The sequence below is a fragment of the Ambystoma mexicanum genome, chromosome 6p (assembly GCF_040938575.1).
Source record: "Ambystoma mexicanum isolate Mex_15411 chromosome 6p, UKY_AmexF1_1, whole genome shotgun sequence".
NCBI lineage: Eukaryota > Metazoa > Chordata > Amphibia > Caudata > Ambystomatidae > Ambystoma > Ambystoma mexicanum.
The window spans coordinates 1,522,411,963-1,522,425,606 of NC_090935.1; positions in this window are offsets into that span (position 1 = coordinate 1,522,411,963).

Here is a 13,644-nt window from a genome sequence, read left to right on the forward strand (position 1 = left end):
CATGTGATAGACGTAGAATTCTTCGGCTTTATTCTCACACCACGGGGCGTACGCATGGACACGCGCAAGGTAGACGCTATCCTTAACTGGCCCTCACTGAGATCCATAAAGGGAGTACAGCGGAATATGGCGAAAAGATCTTTCTCCTAACTCAAAGGAGCAATGGAATCAGGCGAACGTCAAGTATAGACACTGCATCATAACTGCTAAGGCAGAATACTATAATAAGAAGATTGAGGCAGCACCAAATGCAGCCAGCAAACTTTTTGATATTCTTAAATCTTATGAAAAACCTAAATCCATGTCTCCCCATATACGCCTACAGAGGAAGACTGTGAAAATGTAAAAAAAAGCTTTTGAAAATAAAACCCAAAAAGCGAGAGAAGCCATCATCCTGGCCAGAGAAACGTCCAAAGAATCCCTCCCATCGATGGTGGCTAATTTACAGCCATATGAACTAGATAACTTTAATTTTCAACCAACTTCAGAGGCTGAAATGGTGAAAGTGCTGGCCAAAATGAAACCATCCTCTTGCGCAGAAAACCTAATCCCCCCTAAAATCATTGTGGAACACAAAGAACTGTTTGCACCAGTGCTATCCGAGATAATTAACGCATCTTTCCTTGATGGTAAGATCCCCAAAGCTATAAAAAAGGTGACCATCACACCGCTGTTAAAAAAAACAGGCCTGGATCCTAAAGATCCCACCAATATGCACCCTATCACTAATACCAATTTTGTACTGAAAATTATGGACAAAATTGCTACAGGACAATTGCAGGCACATGTGGAAGCCAACAATATTCTGCATGAGCAACAGTCGGGTTTTCGTGCGGCTCACAAGCACGGAAACCGCTATGCTGGACCTGCAAACACGTATGCTCTCCATATTAGACAAGGGCAAATCAGGGATCTTAATGCTTTTAGATCTAAGTGCTGCTTTCGACCTTGTCGACCATACACTTTTACAACAAGTTCTGGAGAAAACAGCGGGGTGCTCTAAAGCAGCCTTGGCATGGCTAACATCTTTTCTCACAGACCGTGTATCTAGAGTTCACTGGGAGGAGAAGTTTTCAATGCCCTCCCCCATAGGTGCAGGTGTACCGCAGGGAGCCAGCATCTCTCCCCTCCTCTTCAATCTATTCATGAAATATCTCTGTGTACTGTTAGAATCCATCGGCGTCCACTTTACCAACTATGCCGATGATACACAGCTAGTGATAGAGTTGGAAGGAGAGTATCAAATAGATAAGGAAAAGATCACAACCATATACAACTTGATAGACAGATGGATGGAAGACAATTGGATGTGTCTGAACTGTAAAAAAACCAAACTAATGATTTTCGGCTCCAGTCAAGCAAGGGGCAAGCTTGGTAGAGAGTTTGAAGAATTCACGATCAAAGACTCAAGCATCAAGGTGGTCCCCCATGTGAAAACACTCGGGATGATGCTGGAGGCGTCCCTGGGATCTGAATCCCAAACCAATTATCTCCATAAAAATAACGCCTACTATATTAGGCTACTAAAAGCCATACGTCCACTACTTACAGAAGATAATGCGGCCACAATCGCCAGGGCCATTATACTGGCACGCCTTGATTATGGCAACTCATTACTACTGGGAGCTTCTAAAAAGTGCATAAACAAATGCCAGATAATGGAGAATAATGCAGTTCGGATCATAAAAAAGATCGATAAAAGAAGCCACGTGACAGAGGCGAGAAGATCTCTCCATTGGCTCAGAGTAGAAGACAGTGACTCTGGTTCACAGGTGTCTATATGGAGTGGCCCCATCCTATCTCAGAGCCAAATTCATCAGATATATCCCTAGCCGGGCTCTGAGATCTCAAACACAAAGCAAGCTGCAGATACCTCAGGCATCCCGAGCGACTGGTGCAGGGAAATCTTTCCTGACTCATGCTGCTCAAACCTCCCAGCTTCCATGAGGGCAGAGCCAAATCTGCTAACCTTCAGAAAAAATATAAAGACTTAACTTTTTAAATAATGTGCCATCTCCCCGCTGATCTTACACCTACGGCCTATCTTGAATCTGTCTCTCTGCGCCCTGATGCTCGCGGGCTATCGACGCATTACAAATAAACAAATCAAATCAAATCAAGTGTGTACTCGGGTTCGCCAACTTTTATCGCCGGTTCATTCCTGGGTTCTCCCAGATCGTCCACCCAATCACCTCTTTACTCCGGAAAAATTAACAATTAAATTGGTCGGAAGAGGCAGAGAAAGCCTTCCAGGAGCTAAAACAAGCATTTACCACAGCACCAATTCTACGGCATCCTCGACCAGAACTACCATACATGGTTGAAACTGATGCTTCCAACATAGCAATAGGAGCAGTCCTGTCAGAACGAGACCCCGAAACAGGTCAGTTGCATCCTGTGGCATTCTGGTCTCGCATGTTTTCAGCCCCTGAATTGAATTATGCAATCACTGATAAAGAACTGCTAGCAATTAAGGCAGCGTTCGAAGCCTGGAGACATTAGCTTCCTGGATCTAGACGTACAGTCACCGTCGTCACAAATCATCGCAATCTACAATATCTGAAGACCGCTAAAGTGCAATCATCATGCCAACTCCGCTGGGCTCTCTTCTTTGCGGAATACCACTTTGTCATCACCTATAGACCCGGAGTATACAATGGAAAAGTGGACGCCCTGTCTCGCATGAGTGAGGGAGAAGAGGCATTCACTACACCAGACCCCGTGGCCATCATCCCTGAAGGATGAATCTAAGGCATGATTGCCGCAACAACCACTCTAGACAACTTAAAATCTGACCTGCAACACTTGTTGAGTCCACCAGTGCAACAGGAATGGCTAGGGAAGGGACATCGGTATACGATTGTGGACAACCTACCATACTACCAAGGACAATTGTACATCACGGATAACAAATTACAGAATCAAATCATCGCAAACTATTATGATTCATTAGTAGAAGGGCATCTGGGAATAGCCAAACATAAGCTAAAATAAGGAAAAATAACTGGTGGCTAACTTTGCGAAAGGACATTGTCCAGTTCATCGCAACTTGTGCACAACACAAGTCCCAAAAGCAAGGTCCTGCAGGTCTGCTACGTCCTTTATAAGTACCCCCAGCACCTTGGCATATGCTATCAATGGATTTTTATTACAGACCTTCCCTCCTGTAATGGATACAATACCATCTTAGTCGTCATAGATCTGTTTCCAAAATGGCCTACTTTATTCCCCTGAAAGGTCTCCCAATTGCTTTTACTCTGGCTACTGTGTTTTTGGAACAGATCGTCCAGCTACACGGGTTCCCATCAATATTGATATCAGACCGTGGTACTCAGTTTGTCTCTGCATTCTGTAAAAGGTGTTGTAAAATTGCCAAAATCGACCTCCGGTTATCTACAAACCATCACACCCAAACCGACGGCCAGACCGAATGGACTAACCAGACCCTCGAGAAATACATAAGGTGTATGCTGCAACAAACCAAGGACACCTGGAAGGACATACTTTGGTTAGCAGAATACGCATAGAACAACTCCATTCACACCAGGACGGGACAAAGCCCATTCTACATAGTGTACGGTCGACATCCACGGACATCTGTTTTCGGCCCACTCAAATCTTTAGAAATGCCTGCTGTAATGCCCTTACAAAAAACCATCACCCAGGTTTTTAAGGAAGCAGCGGAGCATCTTGCCAGAGCCAAAGAGAAACAGAATCAGTTTGCGGATCGACACCGAAGGGAAGCTCCCAACTACCAAGTCGGAGACAAGGTTTAGTTAGCATCCAAAAACATCACCCTGAAAGGACCACAGTCGTTCCGTCCCAGATATCTGGGACCCTACACTATCAAGGCTGTGATCAACCCTGCGGCCATGAAATAAGAATTACTGGCCCACATGCGGATCCACCCAGTGTTTCATGTCTCCCTCCTAAAACCATTGAGACCAGGTACGCGGATCGATACTCCACCGGATCCTGAAATAGTTGAAGGAGAACCAGAATACGAAGTTAAAAGGATCCTAGACTCTAAGATGGTCCGGTCCAAGTTATACTACCTTATAGACTGGAAAGGTTATGCACCCCAAGATCGGACCTGGGAACCCAGTGAGCATGTCCATGCTCCACAATTAATCAGGCAGTTCCACCGCAATAACCCACCTCAACCAGGGCCAGGGGGGAAACCACCCATAAGAGGGGCCTTGAGGGGGAGTCCTGTCATGGCCACAGACCCCAGAACACAAAACCCACACCATCAAGTGATGGGGGCAATGGGTGTCACACTCCAAAGTCTGTGGCGTAAGTGGATTCAATGGTGCTTAAGAGGCCATTGAATCGCCCCGCCACGTTTTTTCTCACACTGCTATGCAGCGTTCTAGTCTTGGCGGCCTCCGCCACCAATCGCCTTTTTCTTCGCTTCCACCCGGAAGCCAGCGTGTTGCAACCCTTTGCGCTAGGCTTCCGAGTGAAACGCTCCTCAGTTTTTTCTCCGTTCTGTTTCCCTCCGTGCTTTCTCTTCTAGTTCTTGTTACCCCTAGCCCTGCCAGCCATTATTCCTCGCTTCCCTCTGTTTTCCTTTCTCACTCGCTCTTCTCCCCTCAGCTTGCTAGCTTCCTGCTCTTTTCCTGGGCTACGTTCCTGTTCCGTGGCTTCCCCCCTGTGCTTACCTTGTCGCAAGGCTCTTCTCCAGGCGGCATCTCCAGGCTCCCCTCCAGGCGGCATCTCCAGGCTCTCCTCCAGGCTGCATCTTCAGGCTCTCCTCCAGGCTGCATTTCCAAGGCACCCACGTACTTCACTCAGAGGGGGTTTTCTATGCCGGAAGGCTTTTTGCCCCGATAGTTTGTTCCGGTAGAGGGGCCCCCCTTGACCTCTTTGATTTAGGTCAGGGTGGCTTCCTACCGAGGCAGACCCTATCCGCCTCAGAAGAAAAAGGCCTTGTGGAAGAAAATACTCCAGCTACCCACGGACACTGAGATACCAGGTGAGGAGGGGGCGGAGGGGCTGGATCAGGAAGGAGGGTCGAATCCAACTAGCGCTGACAGTTTGCAACGCCAAGAAAGGATCATGGCTTCCCCTGAACAATTTCAGGAGCTGGTTACGGCGATTCAAGGGATGAGTGTTGAATTGCAGAACATTAAGGGGGAAAATGCAGCTCTGAGGCAGCTGGTATCTGCACGGGAATCCAGGGAGTTGGATCTTCCACCCTTGTCTTCTGGAAAATTTGACGGAACACCAAAACGACTCAAGGAGTTTTTGGAATCTTGTGCCATTTATTTTGCCTTTCGCCCCCACTCTTTCGCCAGTGGTCATTCCAAGGTGGGATTTATGATTTCTAATATGACAGGTAATGCCCTGGCTTGGGCATCCCCACTGGTAACTGAGAATAATCCAGTGGTGCAAGACCACAGAGCCTTCCTGACCTTATTAAGGCAGACCTTTGAACAAGAGGAAATTACCCATGTAGCCGCCGAAGAACTGCTCGACGTTCAACAAGGGAACAATAACTTACGCACATATATCTCATTGTTCAAACGCCTGGCTGCTGATGCAGGATGGCCAGAACATGTCCAGTACCCACTCTTTCGCCGAGGACTAAAGGAAGAGCTGAAGGATGAATTGGCTCGCATAGCTCGACCCACTACCCTTTCAGACCTGATATCCATCACAATCCAGATAGAGTATCGCCTGAGCAAGCGACGGTTTGAAAGGAGGAAACATCGCAATCCAGTCCTTCCAGCCCCTTCTACTCCTCCTGTTTTATCACAGCCACCGGGCCGGAGCAAGGAAGAACCCATGCAGATCGGATCCGCCCGAGCTCCCTTGACTCCAGAAGAGCGAAAGAGACGTCGAGATGCAGGCCTATGCATGTATTGTGGATTGAATTCTCATCTCCTCCGTAACTGTCCGGAAGTCCTTCCTCGGAGGTCGGGAAACAACAAACCTTGGAACTAGAAGGGACAGGTTTCTGAGGTTGTAGCTCTAGTCCCTATGTTACTCTGACAGTAGCACCCCCTCCCAATACCTTGGATTCTTGCCTCATGGTGGTATCCATTCAGCTGCAAACTCCGCTAAGACAACTCTCCACTTTGGCCCTAATCGATTGTGGAGCTGCGGGGGTCTTCATGGATACCGAATGGGCAGGACACCAGGGACTTACCTTGGTACCACGAAAGGAAGCTCAGAAGGTAGAGGGCATGGATGGATCCCCATTATCATCCAGACCCATAACTCACACCACTGAAGAAATGACGATCATTATACAGCAGCACTCGGAACTCTTAATGTTCGACCTCATTCGAGCCGCCCATTTCCCTCTGATTCTGGGTATCCCTTGGTTGAGGAAACATAATCCACACATTGACTGGGCCAGGAATTTGATGACGTTTGATTCGGAGTTTTGCAAGGAGCACTGTTTACCTCTTCAATCTCCCGAACGGATCCAGATAATTCCATCAGGAGTAGCAACTTCAAGCGAGATTTGTTGTGTTCCATCTGAACTGTCTGAATTCCAAGAGGTCTTTAGAGAGAGGGCTGTCCTTGAGTTGCCCCCGCATAGACCTGAAGATTGCGCCATCGACCTGGTACCAGATGCTTTGGTACCGTTTGGGAGGATGTTTCCTTTATCCCTCATTGAAAAGAAGGCTTTACGGTCATATCTGGACTCCCATCTAGCTAATGGCTTGATAGAACCGTCAAAATCCCCAGCTGGCGCATCACTGTTCTTCATTTCTAAGCGTGATTCGTCAGAATTAAGGCCTTGTGTTGATTATCGTGGCCTCAATAAGGTCACGGTTCGGGACCGTTATCCCATGCCTCTCATTAATGACATCCTAGAAGCAGTACAAGGCTCCACTATTTTTTCGAAGTTGGATTTACGAAGTGCTTATCACCTCCTCCGAATCCGCAAGGGGGATGAATGGAAGACGGCCTTTCGGACGCCTTTTGGGCTTTACGAAAATAGGGTGATGCCCTTTGGACTCGTTAACGCACCAGCCATATTCCAACGCTTCATGGATCGCCTTTTCTCTGATGTCTTGTTCATCAATACCATAGTCTACTTGGATGACATTTTGGTATTTTCTCGCTCCCCACAAGAACATCTTCTACATCTCAGAACAGTATTACAACGTCTTCAGTCAAATTGTCTGTTGGTGAAGCCAGAAAAATGTGTCTTCATGGCTGATTCAGTTCCATATTTGGGATATATCCTTTCCAAAGAAGGAGTAACGATGGAACCAAGGAAGGTCGCCGCCATTTTAGAGTGGCCTATTCCCACTACCCTGAAGGAAGTTCAACGCTTTTTAGGCTTAGCCAACTTCTGTCGAAAATGTATTGACCATTTCTCGCAAGCTGTGTTGCCCATCACCGCTCTGCTCAAAAGAGAGGCTAAACCTTTTTTTTGGACTGAACAGGCTAACACCGCTTTTGTCCAGTTGAAGATGTTGTTTTGCTCTGCACCTATTTTGTGCCAGCTGGATCAGGGCAAGCCATTTGTGCTTGAGGCAGACGCCTCTACCGAGGCATTGGGGGCTGTGTTGCTTCAGGAATGTAGGGGTGGGGAACACCCTATAGACTATCTGTCTAAGACTCTATCCGCTAGTCAAAGGAATTATTCCATGATTGAAAAGGAGTTGCTCGCCCTCAAGTCGGCCTGCGAGGAATGGAGACACCTATTACAAGGGAGCGTATATCCATTTGTTCTGCGCACTGATCACAAAAACCTGAAAATCCTTCGAGGGATGGAATGCGTAAACTCCAGGCAAGCACGCTGGGCTCATTTTTTCAGCCAATATGACTTCACCATTACATACATACCGGGTACACAGAATGGTCTCGCTGATGCTCTATCCCGAAGAGATACCCCTGCTACACATGTTACCCCTCCTTCTGAGTATTTTTTTTCATGCAATAGGATTGTAGGTGCCGTCTCAACCTTCCTTCAGGACATAAGGACTGCCTCTACACCAGATCTAGAGGAGACTATCCCTCAGAGGGATTTACGGGGTGTGCAATGGGCAGAAGGCTTGCTGCTAGTAAACCAAAGACTCTTTGTACCCACTAGAGCCTTACAGTTCAAGATACTGGAATGGTGTCATGACCATGCCACAGCGGGTCACCGAGGTCAAAGAGGCACGTTGGAACTGATCACTCGTTCCTTTTATTGGCCTACGCTATACAAAGATGTTAAGAAATACTGCAAGGCCTGTTCCGTCTGTGCTCAAAGTAAGACTCCCACTTGTAAACCCTTGGGGCTGTTGGAGCAACCGGAGATTCCTTCTAGACCTTGGTCCGATATTTCTATGGATTTTATTGTGGATCTACCGGCTTCTCAAGGCTCTACCTGCCTCCTGTTTACTGTGGATTCCTTCACCAAATTGGCACACTTCTCTCCGCTAGCAGGTGTCCCATCCGCTTCCAAGATGGCTGAGGTATTCCTCAATGACATTTTTCGTTTACATGGATTACCCGATAAAATCATCTCTGATCGAGGAAGTCAATTTACATCACGGTTCTGGGGAGCCCTGTGTAAACGTCTTGGCATTGATAGAGCATTATCTTCAGGGTTTCATCCCCAGACTAATGGCCAGACAGAGCGTCTTAACGCCACTCTGGAGCAGTACCTCCGATGCTACATAAACCACCACCAAGACAATTGGGTGTCTCTTATTTCTACCGCAGAGTTCGCTTATAATAACACTGTTCACTCTGCTACCAAACGTAGCCCTTTTTTTTTTTACTTATGGGATTCACCCACGCGGTGTACTACCCTTTCTCCATTCCCCCTCTAATGTGCCTACCATCGAGTCCACATTAAGCGATCTTGGTACTGCACATAGAACAGCTCAACTTAGTTTGTCTGCAGCTAAAACAAGGTACAAGGCCCAGGCCGATACCCATCGCCTACCTTGCCCCCAGTGGAAGAAGGGTGATAGGGTTTGGCTGTCCACCAAGTTCCTTCCCCGTTGCTTACGCCCAACTAAATTGTCCTTTCGCTACGTGGGGCCTTTTAAGATCACCCATGAGATAAATCCAGTAGCATTTAGACTCGAGCTTCCCAAGAAGATGAGCCGCATACACCCGGTCTTCCATGCTTCTTTACTACGCTCCGTAGATCCAAGTATTACTAGTAATAAGAAACCCATCTTACCTGCCTGTTCCGAACCCAGTTCTGCAGAATATGATGTTTCGCACATCCGAGATTCGAGGTATAGAAGAGGACATCTTGAATACTTGGTGTCCTGGAAGGGTTATCACCATTCGGAGGACTCCTGGGAACCTGAGTCCTATGTACACGCCCCGGTCCTCACTAGGAGGTTCCACCGTACCCATTCGGGTGAGCCGGGAGGTGTGAGGCATAGAAGGGGGCATACTGTCACACTCCAAAGTCCGTGGCGTAAGTGGGTTCAATGGCACTTAAGCAGCCATTGAATCGCCCCGTCACGTTTTTTCTCACACTGCTATGCAGTGTTCTAGTCTTGGCGGCCTCTGCCACCAATCACCTTTTTCTTCGCTTCCACCCGGAAGCCAGCGCGTTGCAACCCTTTGCGCTAGGCTTCCGGGTGAAACGCTCCTCAGTTTTTTCTCCGTTCTGTTTCCCTCTGTGCTATCTCTTCTAGTTCTTGTTACCCCTGGCCCTGCCGGCCATTATTCCTCGCTTCCCTCTTTCTGTTTTCCTTTCTCGCTCGCTCTTCTCCCCTCAGCTTGCTAGCTTCCTGCTCTTTTCCTGGGCTACGTTCCTGTTCCGTGGCTTCCCCCCTGTGCTTACCTCGTCGCAAGGCTCTTCTCCAGGCGGCATCTCCAGGCTCCCCTTCAGGCGGCATCTCCAGGCTCTCCTCCAGGCTGCATCTTCAGGCTCTCCTCCAGGCTGCATTTCCAAGGCACCCACGTTCTTCACTCAGAGGGGGTTTTTTATGCCGGAAGGCTTTTTCCCCCGATAGTTTGTTCCGGTAGAGGGGCCCCTCTTGACCTCTTTGATTTAGGTCAGAGTGGCTTCCTACCGAGGCAGACCCTATCTGCCTCAGAAGAAAAAGGCATTGTGGAAGAAAAGACTCCGACTACCCACGGACACTGAGATAAAATGGAGGGGGCGGAGGGGCTGGATCAGGAAGGAGGGTCGAATCCAACTAGCGCTGACAATGGGTCACTTGACTCACTTATGTCCCTTTCGGACCCATAAACACAGGGGACCTGGCTGAACTCAGGCACCAGGCTCATATAGAGATATGATCAGGAACACTTTATTTCAGTGCAGGAGTGCTTTTACTTTTTTTCAGTGCAGGAGTGCTTTTATTTTACAAGAACTTTCCAGGAGCGGAAAGCCTTTATTCCAGAGAAAATCCTCATGTGCTGGCTCATCGGGTGTGGCTACCTAGGCCTGGTCTTCATGTGCTGACTCATCGGGTGTGGCAGGCAGGCTGAACCTGGTGGGCGTGGCTTCAGAAGATCAGCTATATAAGCTGCTCCATCCTTAAGGCCGGTGCTTTGCGTTACTGTGCACTCGCATGCAACGTGACGCTCACCGCCGCTTGGACCAGTTTACTTACCTTTGAAAGAAGGTGTTCGCCTGCATACTCACCTCCAGGAAACTGGTGCTTCATCGCTTCATCTGCAGACTCATCTCCTGACATCCGATGATCTTGATCCCAACGCCACAGCACTGCACTCTGCCCGCGAACACGGACACTGTGAAGAAGAAGAAAGACAAGGTTAGAACATCCGTCCTGGGGCTGCGCCGCATTGGAACCCTGTGCGCCCCTTGGTTAACAACTTACCAGCTACTGTACCACTGCAGCTTCGTTCCTCATTCCCTCCAGCTGCCACCTTGAGCGCTGCAGCTTCAGCTGGGCTGGCAACATCACCTGCAAGGGAAGAAAGCAAAAGAGCAAACATCAAAAGTGGAATGGACAGCAATACAAGACAACAAACTTTACAATACAACAAAAACAGATGAGGAAAGACAAAGGCAAACAGGAACACTTAACTGAAGTATAGTGGCTTAGTCGCACTAGGACTGGACTACCACATGCGAGGGACCAGTAAAGGAACTCGGTCCAGATCATACAAGTGCCCATGCCAGAAGCAGCAGGACTGAGTGCTCGCCAAAACTTATCAACAGGTGAGCTTTCCAGGGACAGCGCATGCCACGGGTACCATGGTTTGGGAGAATGGGTCTGGAAGGGGATCAGGCACACAAGCTGGCATACTCACACCCACTATTCTCTATGCAGGAGCAGACCCGAGCAGCATCACCTATTACCACCAGTCACCACATAAGCGCAGAGGGCGAAGTAGGACACAAGCGACCTCCCCCCTGGGAGGGCAGCAACCATGCTCCAACGCCTCTGCAGAGACCAGGTGAGAGTAACGAGCACAGAAAAAGCCACCTGCGAGGTCATCCTTGACAGTTTTATGCACCACGCAAAGGAGCAAGTTGACCAGAAGGTCCTTCTGACCTCAGGGCATTAAGGAAAAAAAAAAGAAACCGAAAAAGGAAATGGCTGAAAGAACCATCCTCCATAAACAAAGACAGCTGGAAATAATCTGAAAAAGCTGATAGGGAAAGTATTTGTCATCCAAAGAAAAATGTCTATATCAATCAAATTAAGTCCGCCGACAACACCACTGGCAAATTATTTAAAATCTTGAAATGCATAGAAAAGCCTAACACCACTATCCCCACCTTCACTCCATCTCAGGAAGATTGCGACAAAGTCCAGACTGCCTTCTCTGATAAAAATCAAAAAGGGCCGGGACCAGATATCAAGAGCTCAAACGCCAAGGCCATTTTTTAACAACCACCCACAAGGGTCACATCTCTCGCTGAACCCTTTAGGTTCCAAAAATCTTTGTTAGAAGACATACAGAAAGTCTTAGCCACTATGAAGCCCACAGCATGTGCAGAAAACATCCTGCCGCCCAAAATAATACTAGAGAATGCAGATTTATTTGCACCACTACTCATTAGAATTGTCAACGCACCATTTCGGGACATGGTAGTGCCTATGAGTATAAAGACAGCCACAGTCACCCCTCTATTGAAGAAGCCCAACTTCGATCATCGAGATCCTACCAACCTAAGACCCTTCACCAATTGCAATTTTATCTTGAAGGTCCTGGACAAGGTCGCCACCACCCAATTGCAAGCCTATGTTGAGACTAACAACATATTACACCACCAACATTCCGGCTTCCGTGCTGCACACAGCACGGAAACTGTTATGTTGGACCTCCAGACCCACATGCTAAATATCGTAGACAAAGGGAAGACTGGACTACTTATACTTCTTGACCTGAGTGTCGCTTTCGACCTCCTCGATCATGGCCTTATCCAATGCATGCTGGAAAAAGTCACAAATTGGTCAGAGAATGCTATTGGATGGCTCATATCCTTTCTCGCCAATAGGAAATCCAAAGTTCATTGGTGTGATAAATTATCCTACGTAATTGACATTCTTTGCAGAGTCTGATAGGGAGCCAGCATGTTGTCCCTAATGTTTAACCTTTACCTAAGACTACTCTGTGAAGTCCTGGACAACATCAAGGTCTTCTTTGCCAATTATGCCAACAATACTCAGCTGTTATTGGAACTGAGTGGAAACTACTCAGAGGACAGCGACTCGGTTAGATCCGTGTACATCCACATCGAATCATGGTTGGACCACAACCGGCTATGCCTTAACAGCAAGAAAACGGAGCAAATGATCTTCGGCTCCCATCAAGCGCGAGCCAAATTAACCCCTCAATACAAGTCGTTCCATGTTTAGGAACTCCAATAGAGGTTTTAGGAAAGGTTAAGACGCTGGGTATGATCCTGGAGGCATCTATGAGTGCTGATTCTCAAGCTGCGTATGTGACTAAAAACTGCTTGAATCATCTTAGGCTATTAAAAGCGATAAAATCCTACGAAAGTGAAGAGAACTGCACGACAATAGCCAGAGCAATTATACTATCGCGGTTGGACTATGGAAACTCACTAATGCTTGTTGCAAATAAACAGTGCACCACAAAACTGCAGCACACACAAAATAATACCATCAGGATCATCAAGCAGAAATCCAAGTGTGATCACATTAGTAATGCCAGAAGTTCAAGGCCATGACGCCGGTCCATAAATGCCTTTACGGGAAAGCACCGGCATATCTAAAATCAAAAAATGTCCAGATATGTTCCAGGCCACTCATTACGATCTGAAAACAGCGGCCAAATCACAGGAGCCACTGACAAGAGATCCAACGGAATGGGTAAGGCCTTCCCCATATCGGCAGCTGTCAAATGGAATAGTGTGCCATTAGATCTAAGACTAGAAACCAACCTTCTGAGCTTCAAGGAAAATTCTGAAAACCTTCCTCTTTAAATAACTCCCAGAAACTACTTCATTCACAGTTCCCAGACATTTTGTTCTTTTTCTACACTGTCCCATCTCCACATTAGTGTATTTGGGTCTGTTGTGTCTTCATGTAGCGCCCTGATGCCTGCGGGCGACTGGCGCGATATAAATAAATACATTTAAAAAAGAAATCCTGGACAATAAAATGTTCCATTAATCTGAGCTTGGGTTTGTACTTGTCCTAAATGCCCCCCTGTTAGATGTGAATAAGCAATTTCAAGTACAATTGTTTTGTGACTTTGAGGTATTACTAATTAGGT